The following is a 22,237-nucleotide window of genomic DNA, read 5'->3' as shown; positions in this document are numbered from 1 at the left end:
TAACCCGAAGCCTTTCCGGTCGACGCAGTTAAGGGCGTAGATGACAAACGCGCATTTAACCCTGTGGAACAGCGAAACAGTCGACAGGACGGCGAAAATCCTATGGGGTGATCCAGATCGTGAGAGAATGTGGCTATTACTGAAAGTAGAAGGAAAGAAGGAGGTCAGTATAGCCTTTGGTATCATAACGGGACACATAGGGCTACCAGTTCACTAATGCAAAATCGGTGCGGCAAGTGATAGCATGTGTAGGGCATGTGAGGAAGATGATGAGACGTTGGAGCATTTCCTATGTTATTGCCCGACTTTCGTGTCTAACAGATACCGATACTTTGGTGGGGACACAATACCAGACATGAACCAACTAAGGGGAGTGGTATGGAAAACAATTAAGGATTTCGTAAGTAGCAGGGACACAATGCCAGCCATGAACCAACTTAGGGGAGTGGTATGGAAAACAATTAAGGATTTCGTAAGTAGTAGGGAATTCCTAACTTAAAATTTTCTTTTTCAGCGACCATCTTCCCCTTCCATGATGGCTATGGCCTCAGTTTGGAAGTCACAGTCTTCCTTGAAGGCTCAGGGACCGTGCGCGTTTCCTTCGTTTCTGTTTCGACTTTATCTACCTCTGCAGGACACTGTCTGGAGTTTCCATTGCGGGATGGCTGGCTTGCTGGCTCTTTTCCTTCTTCAGCATTTTAGCATTGTTATGTTCTTCGGGAGTTGTGATTCTTTTTCGAGCTTCCGTAGAAGTGCTTGTAATGTCCGTTCTAATCCTTCCAAAATCCTGCACTGGCTTAATTTTCCCAGAGTACTTGAAGGCGGGAAGCTCTTTTTCTTCTTCAGCATTTTAGCATTGTTATGCTCTTCGGAAGATTTGATTATTTTCCAGCTTCTGTAGAAGTGTTTGGAATGCCAGTTCTTTCCCTTTCAGCATCATGCACTTACGCCCGATTGCGCTGTACATATTCCTTTGTCTCCTTCGTCGTGCACCGGATTGCTTTCTCGGTTTGCTTGTGAGTTTAGCAAAGCCATCTCTCACTTCTGCCGCCATCTCTCGATTCGTCTGCAATGACTGTTTCATTGACACCGTCGCTGTCTGAATCCGAGTCAGAAACTTCCACCTTTACTTAAAGGCTGGGGACGAACTGTGCATCCCTCTGGTCTATCCGCCTCTTCCTCGTTAATTAGTATGACGACGAGTTGTGCGCTTGAAGCATAATCTCGACTACAGGTGCCAATGCATCCACACCTATAGGAGGGGAGGACACCACGCTACGGTCTCACGCCACCACCGCTGCTGTTGAGTCGTTGGAGTCCATTTCTGGCCTATGCTTTAAATTTTTTTCGTAATAGGATATATATATATATATTTTTTTTTTGAGGAGCGAAATAAAAACACTTCTGCTCCACTCAATGGCTACAATGACCTAAATTTTCAACCTAACCTATTAGAACCTGGGCACACGAAGCAACAGCGAGAGCCATTGCCGTTGTCTTAGCGTTCGAAGCCATCAATACCACTTCCAACAGATGAACAAAATCATGTGTAGTACGGAAGAAGTGTAATTTGTCACAGATAGAATGTCTGTCATTACACAAAAATACATGCATTGGGAAAAGTACGGCTAATAAGCAGAGTTGTCGAGCTTGGTTAATGTGGTAATTGTACCATAGATGCGTTTTCGCTATTAATACGATTCAAATACAACATACCAACGCACGGCCCTTGAAGCCATCACACCTAATATGGTTAAAAAGTCTTCTAACCAAAGACGAAACGCGTCCCATAGTGGTTGGTGTGTGTGTTGCTATATTTGGCTTTCCTTTTCCATTCGCATCTCCGATCATTGAGCTTGTCTCGAAAAAGAAGAAATTTGTTATGCCATTTTCTCTAAAGACGAAGCTATTAGAAAATGTTATCAAAATGGAACTCCTTTCTTCCAATCTGTAACTGACCGGTTTCATTCTGCAAACTCAAAGATAAAATGCGAAAACTTCAAACAGCACTGTGGGAACTTTTGCATCGGTCGGTCGTTGTCAATTAGTGTTGGTGTCATCAAATGCTTCAAGCAATTAGCATTCATGCGGATCGAGTTTACGTGAAACCAGCCAGAAAAAACCGTTGTCCCTTACAATGCTACCATTGGTATCCATTTTTAACGTTCCCTGTGTAATACATACATATCGACATAAATTGTGGGTTGAGTTGCGATGGTAGTGATGCTGGAAACCCTTGCCAAATTGTTGTGTTTTTCCATAAACGTCAATTCCACGAAATGTCTTTTGGCATTGGCGTCAACATGCTTCTCCATATAAATGATGTATATTTGTTATCACATAATTTTGTGTAATTTTGCTGCCCTGAGGTATTTGGTCATGCCTTTTGTCAATAAGGCAATATACACTGGACTAGACTTATCTGCAATCTTATTAATGCTTTACTTTTTTTTGGAATTTATATTTGAGCTTAAATATATTGTACATACATATTTTTATACCCTCCACTATAGGATGGGGGTACACTAATTTCGTCATTCTGTTTGTAACTACTCGAAATATTCATCTGAGACCCCATAAAGTATATTCTTGATCGTCGTTTCATTTTATGTCGATCTAGCCTTGTCCGTCCGTCCGTCTGTCTGTCGAAAGCACGGTAACTTTCGAAGGAGTAGTGCTAGCCGCTTGAAATTTTGAAAAAATACTTCTTATTTGTGTAGGTCGGATGGGATTGTAAATGGGTCATATTGGTCCATGTTTTGATATAGCAGCTATATAAACTGATCTTGGGTCTTGACTTCTTGAGCCTCTAGAGGGCGCAATTCTTATCCGATTGGAATGAAATTTTGCACGTGATGTTTTGCTATGACTTCCAACATCTGTGTCAAATTAGGTTCAAATCGGTCTATTACCTGATATAGCTGCCATATAAACCGATCTTGAATCTTGACTTCTTGAGCCTCTAGAGGGCGCAATTCTTATCCGATTGGAATGAAATTTTGCACAACGTATTCTGTTATGATATCCAGCAACTGTGCCAAGTATGCTTCAAATCGGTCCATAACCTGATACAGCTGCCATATAAACCGATCTTGGGTCTTGACTTCTTGAGCCTCTAGAGGGCGCAATTCTTATCCGATTGGAATGAAATTTTGCGCGTGGTGTTTTGCTATGACTTCCAACATCTGTGTCAAATTAGGTTCAAATCGGTCGATAACCTGATATAGCTGCCATATAAACCGATCTTGAATCTTGACTTCTTGAGCCTCTAGAGGGCGCAATTCTTATCCGATTGGAATGAAATTTTGCACAACGTATTTTGTTATGATATCCAACAACTGTGCCAAGTATGTTTCAAATCGGTCCATAACCTGATACAGCTGCTATATAAACCGATATTGGGTCTTGACTTCTTGAGCCTTAAGAGGGCGCAATTCTTATCCGATTGAAGTGAAATTTTGCATGACGTGTTCTGTTATGATATCCAACAACTGTGCCAAGTACGGTTTAAATCGGTCCATAACCTGATACAGCTGCCACGTAAACCGATCTTGGGTCTTGACTTCTTGAGCCTGTAGAGGGCGCAATTCTTATCCGATTGGAATGAAATTTTGCACGACGTGTTCTGTTATGATATCCAACAACTGTGCCAAGTATGGTTCAAATCGGTCCATAACCTGATACAGCTGCCATATAAACCGATCTTGGGTCTTGACTTCTTGAGCCTCTAGAGGGCGCAATTCTTATCCGATTGGAATGAAATTTTGCACGTGATGTTTTGCTATGACTTCCAACATCTGTGTCAAATTAGGTTCAAATCGGCCTATTACCTGATATAGCTGCCATATAAACCGATCTTGAATCTTGACTTCTTGAGCCTCTAAAGGGCGCATTTCTTATCCGATTTGGCTGAAATTTTGCATGACGTATTTTATTATGACTTTCAACAGCTGTGCCAAATAAGGTTCAAATCGGTTAATAACATAATATAGCTGCCATATTAACCGATCTGCGATCTTGACTCCTTGAGCCCTAAGAGATCGTAATTAGTATTCGATTTGCCTGAAATATTGTACGACGGATCCTCTCATGACCACCAACATACGTGTTTATTATGGTCTGAATCGGTCTATAGCCGGATAAAGCTTCCATATAAATTGATCTCTCTATTTTACTTCTTGAGCCCCCAAAGGGCGCAATTCCTATTCGAATCGGCTGACATTATACGCAGGTCTCCAACATATAATTTAATTGTGGTCCGAACCGGACCATATTCTGATATCGCTCTAATAGCGATCTTTTCTTTTATCCTTTTTTGCCTAAGAAGAGATGCGGGGAAAAGAACTCGACAAATGCGATCCATGGTGGAGGATATATATTGGGTTGCCCAAAAAGTAATTGCGGATTTTTTAAAAGAAAGTATATGCATTTTTAATAAAACTTAGAATGAACTTTAATCAAATATACTTTTTTTACACTTTTTTTCTAAAGCAAGCTAAAAGTAACAGCTGATAACTGACAGAAGAAAGAATGCAATTACAGAGTCACAAGCTGTGAAAAAATTTGTCAACGCCGACTATATGAAAAATCCGCAATTACTTTTTGGGCAACCCAATAAGATTCGGCCCGGCCGAACTTAGCACGCTTTTACTTGTAATTAATACTACAATACATTTGGACTGAGGACATTTTTGGACCATAATCAAGAACCTTTGTACTCTTTGTGTCAATAATTTCTAGGAAATGTAGATATTAAAAATTGTAACAAACTTGAAATTTCCTTATTCCAACTAAAATCTTTTACTAGAATATAAAAAAGGTACACAGATATAAAATATCATTGCCAAGACTGCCATTTTATTTTTATCCTTATTGTAATAAAAATGAAGTACCTTTTTGTAAAACCAGTCTGACACATGTTGTGAGTTTGCTCCCATTATTTGGGTTACATATGTACGTAAATACATATGTATATACCTACTTATGTATTACTGTAATATTTGTTGTGCATTTGTTATGTAAAATATTGTGCTTTGTAAAAATGTGGGTGGTTGGTGGTAACATTGATTCCTTCTTTCAGACACCAACTTCAAACAAGTTAGGACTAAAGTTCTGCACAGCAGGTACTTTTTACACACTTCAACTAACTGGAGGAAAACTGTAAACTGTAAAATTTTGCAGATTTATCCATGCAAATTCCGTTAAGGAACAGTGGGGATACTCTCGCATATCAATGAGTGCTGCCCTAAACAAGTATTCAAGCTCAATGATAAGGGACCTACATTTTATTGCCGAGTCCGAACGGCTTGGCGCAGAGCGACACCACTAAATAGAGAAGTTTGCACGGTTTATTACCTAAGGTAAATGCCTCACAAGTGGCGCCAACACTAGCAACCACCACAGAAATTTCTTTTATTGATCTCGCCGTTATTTGAACCCATGCGATTAGCATCAGAGGTTAGCATCATGCTACCCTCTTAACTATGGTGGTCCCCTTATAGTTTATGATAATTAGACAACATCGTTTTAGAGATCACTGATTATTGAAAATACCAGGAAACTAAGAAAATCGGTACAATATTTGCAAAAACTGAATATGTAACACTTCAAAATAGCCATTTCGAACTTTCGAGTTAATTTGTTAGCCAAAAAATCGAAATCATCGCCGAAATCTAAAAAAATCTGCCCATTGGGCAAATCCCATGGGTCTCAACTAAAAATCAAGCTTCCAGTTTGCAACGATGAAGTCCGTCTGCAACAATTTATCTACTATGCCCAGACGAAACGGCTGAAGCAATGTTAAATGGAGCGTCAATTGATATGCGCCAAGGTATGCAGTGAGTACTGCACTATTTTCAATTCCTAATAACAATAAAAGCCTCCTTACTAACGAGAGCCCACAGTATCACACCTCGGTGACTAGCACAGCCAGCGTACTGTCCTTTTTCCGCGGACACAGGAGCCACTGAACAATTAACCATACTCTCATGCGAACCCCTACTCTCGCGGCTAGTATCACATCTCCGTGACTAGCCCAGCCATCGTACTATCCTTTTTCCGCGGACACGTCATGCGTACCCCCTATTTCCGCCTACCGCACGAAATATCCACGATCACGCCGTAAGTGAATCACGACCCGTTGACTAAACTAAATAGCATTCTGCCCTTCTCCCTTAGACACAGTAGCCACTCAGCCATTTAACACGGCTTTGTTCCTACCCCCGAGTGGCGGTGACCAAGTGCCTCAATCACAACGTAAGTGAACCACGCCCCAGCAACCCAAGTAGGTCTAGTTTCCGGCTGTTGATCCATTAATCATCCGCGTCCGAGCTACCCATCCCTTCCGCTTATCTCATCTATTGGTTACGAAGTGTCATGGATTTCGCCGTCAATGAATCTCGATCAGGCCGTCAGTTAATCAGCTTTCGTTCCTTGTCCTTCAGACACAGGAGCCAGTGAGCCATTGACTACGTCTTCATTCCAAACGACTTCCATTCGTTCTTTACATCCCTTCCGCGTACCGCATCACTTGATCACGTGGGGTCTACGATTACGCCGTGGGTGATTCAAGACCCTGGGACTACCGTTGTCAGCATTCTGTCCTTCTCCCTCGGAGAAAGTAGTTCCTCAGTCTTTTAAAACGCGTTCATTCCAACTATCTACTCCCGCATTCCCTTACCCAAATGCCTCGATCACGACTTTATCCGCCTAACGACCGTTCTATCCATCCCTTCCGCTCACGACCCGGTGACTAGTCTAACCATCGTTCTACCATTTATCTCACATACAAGAATTACGAATCACGTCTCTGTGCCTAGCTTAGCCATCGTTGCCGTTGGCCCAGAGTCACATGGCCTTCTGACAATGACAACGTCTTCATTCTAACCGCCTACCGTCCGAGCTACCCTATTTTTTTGCTTACCTCAACTCTAAGATTCGTAGTATCCATGATCACGCCGTGAGTGAATCTCAATTTGGTGATTACCTTAGGCAGCGTTATGTTTCTTATTCGCAGACGCAGGAGCCACGAATCAAACCGCCTATTCCGTGCGTTCATATGGCTTATTGACATGGTGACGCTATGAGCGAATCACGTCTCCGTGACTAGCTTAGCCAGCGTCCTGGCCATATCATTCAAACATTGAGTTTTTATTCCAACCACGTACCGTCCGTGCTACCCATCCCTTCCAGTTACCTCACCTCTTGGTAACGTAGTGTCCCGGATCAAGCCGTGAGTGAATCACGACTCGGTGACTAGCCTAACCAACGTTCTGCTCTTTTCCCTAAGACACAAGAGCCACTGGGTCACGCATTCCATGTCCATGTGACCGATTGACACGGTTACGCCGTAAACGAATCACCTCCAACACAGCCAACGCTTTACCTATGGGCCTCAGACATAGGAGGGACTCAGTCGTTGAGCACAAATTTAATCCAACCGCGTACCGTTCTATTCATTCTTTCCACCTCTTGTTCACGAAGTGTCCAAGATTACGTCGTGATTGAATCGGCACTTGTTGACTAGCCTAACTAGCGTTCTTCTTTTGTCCCTCATACATACGAGCCTCCACCATAGGATGGAGGATATACTAATTTCGTCATTCTGTTTGTAACTACTCGAAATATTCGTCTGAGACCCCATAAAGTATATATATTCTTGATCGTCGCGACATTTTATGTCGATCTAGCCATGTCCGTCCGTCTGTCTGTCTGTCGAAAGCACGCTAACTTCCGAAGGAGTAAAGCTAGCCGCTTGAAATTTTGCACAAATACTTCTTATTAGTGTAGGTCGGTTGGTATTGTAAATGGGCCATATCGGTCCATGTTTTGATATAGCTGCCATATAAACCGATCTTGGGTCTTGACTTCTTGAGCCTCTAGAGTGCGCAATTCTTATCCGATTGGAATGAAATTTTGCATGACGTGGTTTGTTATGATATCTAACAACTGTGCCAAGTATGGTTCAAATCGGTCCATAACCTGATATAGCTGCCATATAAACCGATCTTGGGTCTTGACTTCTTGAGCCTCTACAGTGCGCAATTCTTATCCGATTGAAATAAAATTTTGCACGAGGTGTTTTGTTATGATATCCAACAACTGCGCTAAGTATTGTTCAAATCGGTCCATAACCTGATATAGCTGTCATATAAACCGATCTTGGGTCTTGACTTCTTGAGCCTCTAGAGGGCGTAATTCTTATTTGAATGAATTTTGGCACGTAGCATTTTGTTATGATATCCAACAACTGTGCCAAGTATGGTTCAAATCGGTCCATAACCTGATATAGCTGCCATATGAACCGATCTTGGGTCTTGACTTCTTGAGCTTCTAGAGGGCACAATTCCTATTCGATTTGGCTGAAATTTAGCATGACGAATTTTATACTTACCTTCAACTACTATGTCAAATAAGGTTCAAATCGGTTCATAACCTGATATAGCTGTCATATAAACTGATCTCGGATCTTGACTTCTTGAGCCTGTAGAGGTCGCAATTATTATCCGATTTGCCTAAAATTTTGTACGACGTATTCTCTTATGACCATCAACAAACGTGTTTATTATGGTCTGAATCGGTCTATAGCCCAATACAGCTCCCATATAAATCGCCCTCTCTATTATACTTCTTGGGTCCCCAATTCGAATTGGCTGACATTTTACAGAGGTCTCCTATATACAATTTAATTGTGGTTCAAACCGGACCAATCTTGATATCGCTCTAATAGCAGAGCAAATCTTTTCTTATATCCTTTTTTGGCCTAAGAAGAGATGCCGGGAAAAGAACTCGACACATGCGATCCACGGTGGAGGGTATATAAGATTCGGCCCGGCCGAACTTAGCACGCTTTTACTTGTTATGTATCATTTTTTTGAACCCCATATTGCCATTGGCCTCAAAATTGGATATCAAATTGGTTTTCTAATCTCATTTAAACTCCTCATTGCAAAAGTCAGCAACTATATCGGGTTTGGGGTATTGGCCCTAAAAACCAAAAATATTTAGTTCCACTCTCTTTAAGACCCAAATTGTCTTGGTGAGCAAATACGTCCAATGGCGGGTTGTTATGGTGGTGGGACGTCCCCTGGACAGTTGGCCCCTAATGTTGATATCAGATACGTGGTCTACTCCCAAATACCTTTCATTTGAACCCCATATTTCCATAGTCGGCAAACATGTCCGGTTTGGGGAGTGTTTTGGGAGATGGGGCGGCCACTCAGTGGATTTGAAAATATATATCAGATTCGTGTTCTACTCTAAAATACCTCTTATTTGAGCCTCATATTATAATAGTCAGTAAATACTTACTATTTGGGTGGTGTTGTGGGAGTGGGGTGCCCTCATAGACACTTTTCCCGAATATTGATATCAGATTCGTGCTTTACTCCCAAAGAACTTTCATTCGAGACCCATATTCCTTTGGTCGTAAATTTGTCCCCTTGGTGGGATGTTTTTGGGGAGAGGCGGCCCCCTAACACTTGGACCCATATTTAGATATCAGATTCGAATTCTACACTTAAATACCTTTTATTTAATCCCCACATTCCCATGGTCAGTAAATAAGTCCTATTTGGGGGGTGTTTTGGGGAAGGGGTGGACCCCCAGAAACATGGTCCCACATTTGGGTATTAGATTCGTATTCTACTCGCAAATACCTTTCATTTGAGTCCCATATTGCCATGGTCGGTAAATATGTCCGATTTAAGGGTGTTTTGGGGGTTGGGGTGGTCCTCCTAGTATTTGGTCCGAAAATTGGATATCAGATACGTTTTCTTATCCTAAATACCTTTCATTTGAGTCCCATATTGTTGTGATTGGCTCAAATGTATGTTTGGTAGGTTTTAGGGTGGGGCGGTCCCCCTAGGTATCCCATCCGAAATTTGGATACCAAATTTGTATTCTTAGGGTACTTTATAAGAGCAAACAAAATTTTGCTTAAATCGCACTACCCATCTCCGAAATCTGGCGTTTCTGAAAATTAAGGTTAGGGGGAGGGTCCGCCCCCCTTCAGATATTAAGAAATGTAGTACCCTATTTTCACCACGGGATCATTATGTACCATCTGTGAAAATTTCAAGAAAATCGGTTCAGCCACGGAGTGACTAGATTAGAATACCCCCCCAATATCTAATGGTGGCGTTTTACAAATTTGACGTACAGATAGGCGGACAGTTAGTCTGTCATATCATATCGCCTTTTCAACTGATTCTGTATTCATGGGTAAATTTTACCTTGCTTTGCTTCGAATTGACATGTTACAAACATATACACCATGTGACATAGTAGTGGTTATGTGAATATAGGGATTGACATGGCACCATAGTTGGTTTGGCATGCAATCGTCCTCCAACGCCCCATTAAACTGTTGGCATTGTCATTACTTATACAATGGATAAAATGCAGACGCTTGTTGAGGCTGTTTCATTCAACATGACAGGCAATTGGAAAATGTCAGATGCACAATTGAGTGTGGTGATCCTTTTAAAATCTTGAAATGGTGGCGAAGTGTGAGGCTTAGTTGGATAAACATGGTTGGTGTCTAGTGTTGACGCTTGTTATTGGCATTGAGCAGCTTTACAACAGCTTTCCATATCTGTCGTATGCCAAAAATGTTGATGAACCTTTCAGAGTCAAGCATGATAAAACGTATTAAAAAACCAACTCAAACTTGGCTGTATTTGCGCTATTCTTATCTTTTTTTTCGATTTTAATGTTGTGAGGTTGAGGTTTTAAATATAAAATTTTACAACATTGTAAGGTGATTAAACTCATATGTGTTTGGGATTTTGTTGAGAATTTTTTTTTGAGATTGGGTTCTTTTGTGGTTTATCAAAATTGCATATTAACAGATTGATCTGCTGTTGTTCTTACAAGACGTACTCCTACGTAGACATCAGTCCTTGGGCTTAGTCAAATATTTTGTATCCCCAGCATCATCATTATCATTGACTCGTTAACATGGTGTCGTTTTTATGATGCATAGAAAAAAATGTGAAGAAATGATTTGCATAGCTTTTATTCATGCCAAAATTTACATTTTGTAAACTGTATAGTAAGAGCGTCTGTCTTAAAGGAGACGGTGGCATGTAAGGAATAAATAAAATTGAAGCACTGCTTGCACAAGTAGCATAAATACGCTCAAGAAAAGGATAAGAAAAATCTCTATGCAGTTGAATGAAGGTACTCGTGCATGTTGTAAAAGATAAACGGAAAAGAACTTCAGAGTACGACGATATCAAGGAACCCTAGAGGAACCAAGTGGGGGAACTTTAAGGCTTCGATTGTTAAAATTTTTCATCATGAGCTCCAGTTGAGATTTTTTTACTGTTGATGATATTGACTACAGGTTTAAAAGCTTGGAGGATCGAATGTCATCAACCTTTTATCAACACTGAAGATGAAGAAAAGATGTAGTGGAACTGTCAACTCAAGATACTTGGGAAAGAAGCGGAAAAGCTCAAAGACCCAACAACAGGATGTTAGATTGGGTTGAAAAGAGGGTGCGGATATAAATCCACCCCACGCAACTGTGGACTTAAACCTAAGCCAGAAATCGGCATTCTTCAGAGTATGCCGACACACAGTGGGCCAAATGGCAAAAAAATTGGAAATAAGTCTACAACTTTTTATCTGTTGATTTTAGCCATACAAAATGTTCTAGACATTTGTAGAGGAGGACATAGGCTTTCAGAAAAGTGCTGTTGTTGGTCCATATCTTTAATACAGGGTGAGCTACAGGGTGTCAAAGTTGACCACTTTTGACTTCTCCAAGCTTCTGGGGGCCATAACTTTTGATCTACTCAACCGATTTACATGATTTAGGACTCTAGAGAAAGAGCTTGACAAGATCTAAAAAACTTATGCATAAAGTACCATGCCATCGTGTACTGTTAAGGAGTTATGAATTGTTTAATTTTAAAATATGAAAATTTGGCCTTGGTTTTTTTCAGTGTTTTTTAAATAACTCCGTCAATTTTAAAGCTATAAACTTCATACTTCACACAAATTATGCCAGCATATGTGTGCATAAAATACAAAAGGAATCACGTGAATATCTTTGGCGGTTTAAAAATGGCATCGTTTTCAATATGAAAAATATTTTTTTTGTCAAAAAATTGCAAAATTTTTCAAAAAAGATACTCCCATTTCCTTTAAGTTTTCGCAAACTTTGGCCGTCAAAGCATTATCATTTCTTTCCATTTTCACAAAGTCGAGGTATTAAGAAAAGTTTTAAGTGCTAATTTGGCTAATTTCGATATCAAACAACACCGTTATCTTAAGACCAAAATGGCCAATTTTTTTACTAAACTTCAAAAGTTTCTCACTGGAAAAAAAGTTCCACGGGGATTTTTTCGCTTTTTTTGAACTTAAATGAAAGCTTAAAATGTTCCCAACATTTTAAGGTATGTCTCGCCATATCCTAGCCATAAATGAGATCGTAGCGATCAAAATACTGAAAAAAGTCAATTTTCAAGTAGTGCTATATTCATTGCTAAAAAACAAGTATTACGTCACATTTTATTGCAAAGATGTTAAATAAACTTTTATTTGGTAACACTTCTTCTACAAAACACAAAAAGAATCATGGAAATATCTCTATTCTATTCCATTTTATGGAACCGGCAATAAAAAAGTCAATTTTTCAAAAAAGTCGAATTTCCCAAATTTTGTTTTTGTTGTCCTAATTGCACATGACACACTATAGCCATATTTACGCAACATACCTTATCGTAAAGGAAATTTTCATACCTTTCCAACAATGTATAAAACATTTCTCAACTCGGATTCTATCTACTCTAAAATTCATTTACACTTCATTAAACTCTATATAAAAATGTCTATTTGTGAAATGGAACCTTATATGGGGCCTACACTAAAACATTGATAGATTTGCCCAGGGTTTACAATACAAATGTGTTAGAATAAAAAAAGGTCTCCTGCCAAAGTTTAAAAAAATTGGAATAAAAATATGTGTTTTAGAGCGAAAACACTTCGCATCGGCGTGCGTTTATATGTATATTAGCTACTCCCAAAATAAAAAAGCATTTTAGTTTTGTATTATTTGATTTTATTCTCTACCAAATAATCTAAGGTATCAAAATTTAAAAGCTCTTTAATTTGAATGGCATCGGGATCGTCCTTATCTATATCGTCACATATTTTTGGTAGCCATTTAGTTCTGATGCTGTATAGTACCGGATCAGACGATAACAATAAATATTGAAGTAAATCATAATTTTGGTTAAATTTGGTGCTCTTTCGGGTATTGAAAAGCCGGAACTGTTTAACATCTCTATTACGGGATTCCTGAGCTTCTTCTGTAAGTTCTCCTAACGGAAGTATGTTGTATTCCACAATTTCCTTGCCATGATGTAAGACTTTATGTACTGTCGGTGTTAAAGCTTTCCACGAATATAAATCAGATAAAATGTTTTTTGTGTCATTACTATAAGCTTCAAATTTGGTTGAATTTATCATCTTTTTGCTATTGATTACAGCCAAAATCACTTTGAATCGTCTTAGCAAGTGTTCATCAAGACCGGTTATTTTAGATGTCGATACGGGGTCCTCAAAAAACCGCCTTGCCGAGTTGCCATCATTTGTGCTTCCGTATCCGTAAAGAGGTTTATCTATTATAAGTCCCTTTTGTTTAAACTCCAACTGGATTCGATTCTTCTCTTCCTGCCTCATTTTGTGAAGATCTTGGTTGTTTCTAGCAGAGACATCGCGGTTTCCAGGGCTAGTCCGATATTTAAGGTCATACGATAAATGCAAACAATACTCCATGAATCGAATTCTACAGTGCAGGGGCGAAATACCGAAATTGAGCGCATTTTCGTTTACTAAATTTTCATCAGACTTGTCCTCGAATTGCCCATTCTTCTTGCCACAAATATTGCATCTCCAATTGGACATAACGCCAGTTAATGCGTTTGCCACCTTTCCATCGATCATAGTGAGTTGTAGTTGAAACGAAACTTTTATATTTCTTCCCAATTGGTTTATAACAATCATGGGTAATGCAGCAATTTCTTCCTTTATTTCGTTCACCAAAGATCGTGTTGTGTTCCGGTCTTCCTTTGTATACTCAAACCGAATTGGGCGACATAAATATTTTGACCCAGGTGTTCTATTTATCCATATATCTTGAAATGCATTTTCTTTCGATGATGAAGATTGGTCCTTGTACAATCTCATTCTCAATGGTACTAATGATGCCATGAAAATTGATGCGAAGTTGGCATCTATTTCTGTTTGTTGCTTATATTCGGAAAATCCAGATGATCCATCACAACCCCATTTGCTGATCAAAACCACTTCGGAATTATTACATGTGTTCAACTGTTCTTCAGTAAAATTAGAAATAATTCTAACAGCTGTATTTTCAACAAGATCAGCAAGTTTCACTCTTGCTTTTAATTCGTCCACGTATATATTTGATGGCACCATTTTCGTCCTGGTGTTGTACAATTTATGTTTTGAGGGTAAACAACCCCATCCTTTTTCACGAAGAGCCTTCCTCATTGTTGAGTATTTGTTTCTTGAGAGGCCTAGGTTCAAAATCAGGGCCAGTGCATCTTCCTCCGTGAATTCTGTAGTCGATTTTGGAGTTGGAATACTTTCTACCATTCTCTTTACCCTTTTCGGAGATGCTAATGGTAAAACATCGACAATTCGTCCAACATTTTTTGGTTGTGTTTTTAACAATGCTGTTTTGAACGTATCTTTTATTAAATTTGGCGGATGTGCCGCCAATAGTTCCTCTTGTTTTTTCTTTTTGGTTTTCTCCGTAACTTCGTCGTATGCTTTGCTAGGCCGGCCGGGAATCAGCGGTTTAATTTCAATAAGTAGATCCGATTTCAGCCACTTCTCATACATTTTGAAAAACTTGATTTTTGCGAATGAACATTCTGGCAACCTTCTCTCAAATGATTTGTAGAATTTTTCAAGTTTGTCTAAAGCGTCTTTATTTAGCCTTATTCCATATATGTGGTCCAAAGTGTAAACAAGTTCCTTAAATGACTCCGTGTATGATTTGGAATCATTTTTGATGTCCCATACAATTTTCGAAAGAGTGGAATACTTCAGTATGACTTCCATAACTTATAAATGTCCTTTACGCCTCTACAAAATATAATGAAGAAAATTTGGATTTTGTTCAAATATTTATGCAATATATTCACAATTAATGACCCATTTCAGGTATCAGACGCAATCGTAAAAAGGGGTCCAAAGTGCCTCTTTTTACTTACTCTTCTATAATTATTTACCTGGACTCGAATTTGGTTAAAAAAAATGACAATGAATTTTTTATGGGTAGGTTTTTTCACATTCATTGATACGGTGGATTTCCTGGGAATTCGACATAGCGAAACAGGTAACATTTGTCTGCATCAAATCTTAACACAAATATATATATATATGCAGGTATATTTCTAGGTTACTTTTTATTCAAAAATCATCAGCTTACATTAAAAATAGATGTAGGTACTATACAAACGCACGCCGATGCGAAGTGTTTTCGCTCTAAAACACATATTTTTATTCCAATTTTTTTAAACTTTGGCAGGAGACCTTTTTTTATTCTAACACATTTGTATTGTAAACCCTGGGCAAATCTATCAATGTTTTAGTATAGGCCCCATATAAGGTTCCATTTCACAAATAGACATTTTTATATAGAGTTTAATGAAGTGTAAATGAATTTTAGAGTAGATAGAATCCGAGTTGAGAAATGTTTTATACATCGTTGGAAAGGTATGAAAATTTCCTTTACGATAAGGTATGTTGCGTAAATATGGCTATAGTGTGTCATGTGCAATTAGGACAACAAAAACAAAATTTGGGAAATTCGACTTTTTTGAAAAATTGACTTTTTTATTGCCGGTTCCATAAAATGGAATAGAATAGAGATATTTCCATGATTCTTTTTGTGTTTTGTAGAAGAAGTGTTACCAAATAAAAGTTTATTTAACATCTTTGCAATAAAATGTGACGTAATACTTGTTTTTTAGCAATGAATATAGCACTACTTGAAAATTGACTTTTTTCAGTATTTTGATCGCTACGATCTCATTTATGGCTAGGATATGGCGAGACATACCTTAAAATGTTGGGAACATTTTAAGCTTTCATTTAAGTTCAAAAAAAGCGAAAAAATCCCCGTGGAACTTTTTTTCCAGTGAGAAACTTTTGAAGTTTAGTAAAAAAATTGGCCATTTTGGTCTTAAGATAACGGTGTTGTTTGATATCGAAATTAGCCAAATTAGCACTTAAAACTTTTCTTAATACCTCGACTTTGTGAAAATGGAAAGAAATGATAATGCTTTGACGGCCAAAGTTTGCGAAAACTTAAAGGAAATGGGAGTATCTTTTTTGAAAAATTTTGCAATTTTTTGACAAAAAAAATATTTTTCATATTGAAAACGATGCCATTTTTAAACCGCCAAAGATATTCACGTGATTCCTTTTGTATTTTATGCACACATATGCTGGCATAATTTGTGTGAAGTATGAAGTTTATAGCTTTAAAATTGACGGAGTTATTAAAAAAACACTGAAAAAAACCAAGGCCAAATTTTCATATTTTAAAATTAAACAATTCATAACTCCTTAACAGTACACGATGGCATGGTACTTTATGCATAAGTTTTTTAGATCTTGTCAAGCTCTTTCTCTAGAGTCCTAAATCATGTAAATCGGTTGAGTAGATCAAAAGTTATGGCCCCCAGAAGCTTGGAGAAGTCAAAAGTGGTCAACTTTCACACCCTGTAGCTCACCCTGTATTAAAGATATGGACCAACAACAGCACTTTTCTGAAAGCCTATGTCCTCCTCTACAAATGTCTAGAACATTTTGTATGGCTAAAATCAACAGATAAAAAGTTGTAGACTTATTTCCAATTTTTTTGCCATTTGGCCCACTGTGCGACATTAAGGAAGCCTAGTGGAACCAAGTGGGGGAACTTTAAGGCTTCGATTGTTCAAATTTTTCATCATGAGCTCCAGTTGAGATTTTTTACTGTTGATGATATTGACTACATGGTTAAAAAGCTTGGAGGATCGAATGTCATCAACCTTTCATCAACACTGAAGATGAAGAAGAGATGTGGTCGAACTGTCAACTCAAGATACTTGGGAAAGAAGCGGAAAAGCTCAAAGACCCAACAACGAGAAGTTAGATTGGGTTGAAAAGAGGGTGCGGATATTAATCCACCCCACGCAACTGTGGACTTAAACCTAAGCCAGAAATCGGCTTGTTAAGCAACAACAACAAGAAGATTGTCAGATGGATTGAGAAGAACAGCGCATACATGATCAAATTGAGAGTGGAGTAGAAGTATATGTAGTATCGTACTATAGGACTTACAGGGTAGTTACCGCGAAAAGTAAGCACGTTCACGCTGGTTTATCTGTCAAACTAAATAGAAGCGGCAGCTCCATGATATCTGTTTTATAGACAGTTCATTTTATTATTTACAAGCCACCAAAACCATTTGTTTCGGAGTTTTTATAGGTTAGGTTATGTTTGAGTGGCAGTCTGCCATCACACACACTTAGACATTATGAGCTTAAAACAAAATATATGTAGATCGGTGTATATGACAGCCATGTCGAAATAAGATCCGATCTTGATCATATACGGTACGAGTGTCGAGGGGCCGAACAAAACTTGTTGGTGTAAATTTCGGCAAAATCGGTTTAAAATACCCACTATAAAACTAAACGCCCTAGATGCAAATTGGCCCTTAATATGTGATTCCAACGAAAAATGTAAGGCTTAATTGAAAATCCCATGCAAATTGAATTTTCAGTTTAAAATTTTAAATTGCCTGTATCTCCTAAACTATGTGTTCTAGAGAGAAATGGGCTTTAATTCGCGACACCATCGAAAAATTAAAAACTACATTAAAAGTCGAATTTTTAGTTGAAAAATTTAAATTGGCTGTATCTACTAAACTATGCGTCCTAAGGGGAAATGAGCTTAAATATAAAATTAAAAAAAAAATTAATTTAATTCACCAATAAAAATCGAATTTTCGCTTAAAAAAGTAATTTGAAATGGGCCTTAATTCGTGACTGCAAAAATATTCAAAATCCAATAAAAATCAAAATTGGATTGAAATTATGCGTCCTAACGGAAATTTTGGCTTTGCGCCCTAGAGGGAAATGGACCTTATTTCGTGACTCCATCAAATGCAAATTTTGCCCATGAACATTCCACTAAGGAGCAGGGGCCAACTTCTCACATATCAATGAGTGCAGTTCGATTCTAGTTCAAGCTCAATGATAAGGTGCCTCCTTTTTATAGCCGAGTCCGAACGGCGTGCCGCAGTGCGACACCTCTTTGAAGAGAAGTTTTACATGGCATAGTACCTCACAAATGTTGCCAGCATTAGGAGGCGAAAACCACCGTTGAATATTTCTTCTGATGGTCTCGCCAGGATTCGAATCCAGGCGTTCAGCGTCATAGGCGTACATGCTAACCTCTGCGCTGCGGTGGCCTCATCATGACTCCATCAAAAAGTTCAAAATTTCATTGAAAATCCAATAAAAATCGAATTTTCTGTAGAAAAATTTGAATTGGCTGTATCTCGTTAACTGTGCGTCCTAGAAGAATATGGATCTTCAATCGTGACTCCATCAAAAAATTTAAAATTTTTTTTGAAGATCCAATAAGAATTTAATTTTTAGTTGAAAAATTTATATTGGCAGTATCTCCTAAACTATGTGTCCTAAAGGAAAATGGCCCTTAATTCGTAACTCCATCACAAAATTCGAAGTACCATTGAAAATCCAACAAAAATCTAATTTTTAGTTGCAAATTTTAAATTCAGTGTGTCTCCTAAACCTTGCGTCCTAGAAGAAAATGGGCCTTCATTCGTGACTTCATCAAAAAATTCAAATTCAAAATTTCTGTGAAATTCCAATAAAAATAGAATCTTCAGTTGAAAAATTTACATTGGCTGTATCTCCTAAATTATGCGTCCCAGAAAGAAATGGGGATTAAGTCGTCACTTCGTCGAAAAAATCAAAATTTTATTGAAAATTCAATAGAAATTGAATTTTCAATTAAAATATTTAAATTGACTGTATCTCCTAAACTATGCGTCCTAACGGGCAATCGGTTTTAGTTTTGCGTTTAGGGAGAGGACATTCGTTGGATCTTCATTCAAGACTACATCGAAAGATTCTGAAAATCCAACAAAAATCTAATTTTTAGGTGATAATTTTAAATTGTGACTGTATCTCCTGAACTATGCGTGTTAGAGGAAGGAAATGGGACTTAATATATTAAAAATCCAATAATAATCGAATTTTTCGTTGAAAATTTTAAACTAGCTGTATCTTCTTAACTATGCGCCTAGAAGGAAATGGGCCTAACTTTGTGACTCGTTCAAAAAATTTTAAATTTCATCGAATTTTCAGTTGAAAATTTTGAATTTAATGCATCTCTTAAACTAAAAGGAACTGGGCCTTGATTCTACAAATGGCTGACATATGTTCTTACACTCAAATCAACAAATAAAACGTTGTAGATTTATATTAAAAATTTTCTCCATTTAAAACACTGTGTGTTGCGTTGAAGGCATACAAATCCAAAGTCCTGAGCCCCTAAGCTTTAACAGAAGTAGCAAGCCTTGACTCTAAGCTGGGTATGGGGACACAAGCAGTTCGAGGGAATCTTAAGGACCGCTGCAAATTTCGAAGCCAAACTCTTCTTTGTATAACCTTTCTTTTCCGAGAAGGAAAAACATTTTTCATACAAATCAAGAGTCGAAGCATATTTTACAGCAATTGCCTTGAAAAAATTTGTGAATTTTTTCCCTTGAGTGTTATGCCTTAACTTTTCATGTTCTTCTTAGACAAAGACTCAATTCGAACGCCACCCTCCCACCCACTTGTGGCATAAATCTCAAGGTCAGCCCGTAACCCTGAACGGTTACAGGCGCAACTTAATACACTCAGCCACAAGTATTGAACCGAAAAAAGAAAACTGTACCAAGTGTTCGCTAAGGGGATGATGACTAAAAAGATGGATTACAAAGTTGAAGACTGACGGACGGATGGATGAATGGATGGACGGACAGACATTAAAGATGACGGTATTCAGGCGCAGCACCCACTTGTCAAGTGGTTAGATGGATGGATGGATACCCAGAAACATGTCAAAAGAAGCAGTGGATGATTTTTGTTAAAAAAAAAATTCTTTAGCCACACTTTTTTTTTTAATTTCAAAATCCGCTTCAAGAGGATACTTAAAATAAGAATAAATAAAAAGGGAAAACAAAATTTACATTACTCACCGCAGTAGTTTCCTTTCGATGCGAAATAATTTTATGCACAGTCCCTTTTTAATCTGCATGAGAGAAACAAAAAGAAAAGAAACAACAAAACCATAATCAAAATAGGCCGTTTTTGCAATGTGATATGAAATGAAATTTGTGTTTATTCAAATGTAAGCAAAGACGTAGGGGGACATGGATATTAAAACTTAAGACGCTGTAGTTATGGCAGTTGACATCATTAAATTTAATGGTCTATTAGTAACGCTTAAAAGCTGTTTCACACTGAGCTTGGGCAGAGAGGTAGTCTTAGATTTAACCAGTACACCCTTTCTTCGCTTTTTGCTACTAAATACAAAATTGTTTTGGCTTAAATTGAATGTGAGACATTTTGTGAAGTGCAAAACAGTTACCATAAGCATTTTGTTAACAAACACAAGGTTTAGAAAGGATAACTTTTGAAGGACATCGAACTAAGTTGCAGGCTATTAGCCAACCCCATATGGAAATAGGTAATGAAAATAACTGTGCCCTATCTAATGGTAGAAGGAGGCTAAGGTGCAGTACGGATACTCCTAGATAGCTGATAACAGCAATCATTGCGAGCAAACACATTCAAAAATTGTACCATCTATAAGATTGTGCATTTCCGCCTATGACGCCGACCGCCTGGGTTCCAATCACCGCATGACCATTAGACAATTTACAGCGCTGGATATCCCCTTACAAATGTTGCGACATTTGGGAAAAACTTCTCCCAAGGAGGTGTCGCATTGTGGCAGGCCGCTCGGACTCGGCTATAAAAAGGAGGCCCCTTATCATTGATCTGAAACTTGAATCGGACAGCACTCATTTATATGTGAGAGGTTTGGCCCTGTTCCTTAATGGAATGTTCATGGGCGAAATTTGCAATTTGCAAACGATTGTTAAGGCATTTCTTTTCTATTTTTAGAGCGCACAACAAGCCTAGTACTGTCTTAGGTGTATGTCCAAAGTGACATGGAGCGGCTTAATATATGCACTACCTTTTCAACCTAACCTAACCCAAGGCATTTCTTATATATTAATAGTTAAATTTTTGGCCTTTTTAGCCTTTTATTTTTTGTTAAGATCCCATTGCAGGATATTGTCCGGCTCTAGACCATTTTGTTGAATACTTTTTATTCAATGAATAGCATAGAAAAAACATTTAAAAGTCAGCAAAAGTATGGTGTTGCTAAAAACATTTGACTAGCTAACCGTATCTGGTTCGTCATGAACCTTCATCAGCGGAATTTGTCAAATGGATCAATGGTGCTCTTCTTGCTAACTAAAATATAGTATGTTGTAAAGCACACATCTGAATTTGAACAGAGCTCTTAAAGTCTACAAGCTCCACAAGCTCTGTTTAAATTCAGATGTGTGTTTTACAACCTACACTATTTAAGTTGGCATGAAGAGCAACATTGATCCATTTGACAAATTCCGCTGATGAAGGTTCGAGATAAATGGAACCTACCAAAGCATGGTCTTTGAAGCCCTAAACCCTAAAGATTTCTGATGAATTCTCCTCAACATGTTTGCAACATTTGTGAGATACTCAACCGTGTAATCTTCTTAATTAAGTGATCTCACTCTAAGGCATGCTGTTTGCACTCTACTAGTGATGTGCACATGAGTGGTTTTTCACTCACGCTCACGAACGATTCACGAAAAAATCACTAATCACGAAAAACTTACGAATCACGGTTGAAACAATATTTGTCCATGAAGAGAATAATAATTTTTTTGCACACGTCGGCGAAAGCCTGGAGTGAAACAAGTTTTAGTTCAATTCGGACTATAAATGAATTGAATCCACATAGTAGAAGTCATTGGGCAATATTTCAGTCCATTCGGATAAGCATCGCGCCTTGTAGGGGGCTCAAGAAGCATAATGGGGAGATCGGTTTATATGGCAGCTGTATCAGG

At 38.3% G+C, this 22,237-nt stretch overlaps 1 protein-coding gene across 2 annotated transcripts in view; it reads right to left on the bottom strand.

Annotated features, from left to right (window-relative positions):
• LOC106080963 (G-protein coupled receptor dmsr-1) overlaps window positions 1-22,237 on the bottom strand; it is a 269,442-nt gene that overhangs the window by 205,277 nt on the left and 41,928 nt on the right. For both annotated transcript variants that reach the window (XM_059369113.1, XM_013242600.2), the window contains exon 2: window positions 20,309-20,361. The gene's annotated coding sequence lies outside the window, so the exon portion shown is untranslated. The remainder of the gene's footprint in view (window positions 1-20,308; window positions 20,362-22,237) is intronic.

The sequence above is a fragment of the Stomoxys calcitrans genome, chromosome 5, assembly GCF_963082655.1.
Source record: "Stomoxys calcitrans chromosome 5, idStoCalc2.1, whole genome shotgun sequence".
Lineage (NCBI taxonomy): Eukaryota > Metazoa > Arthropoda > Insecta > Diptera > Muscidae > Stomoxys > Stomoxys calcitrans.
This window is presented reverse-complemented; position numbering and strand designations above follow the sequence as displayed.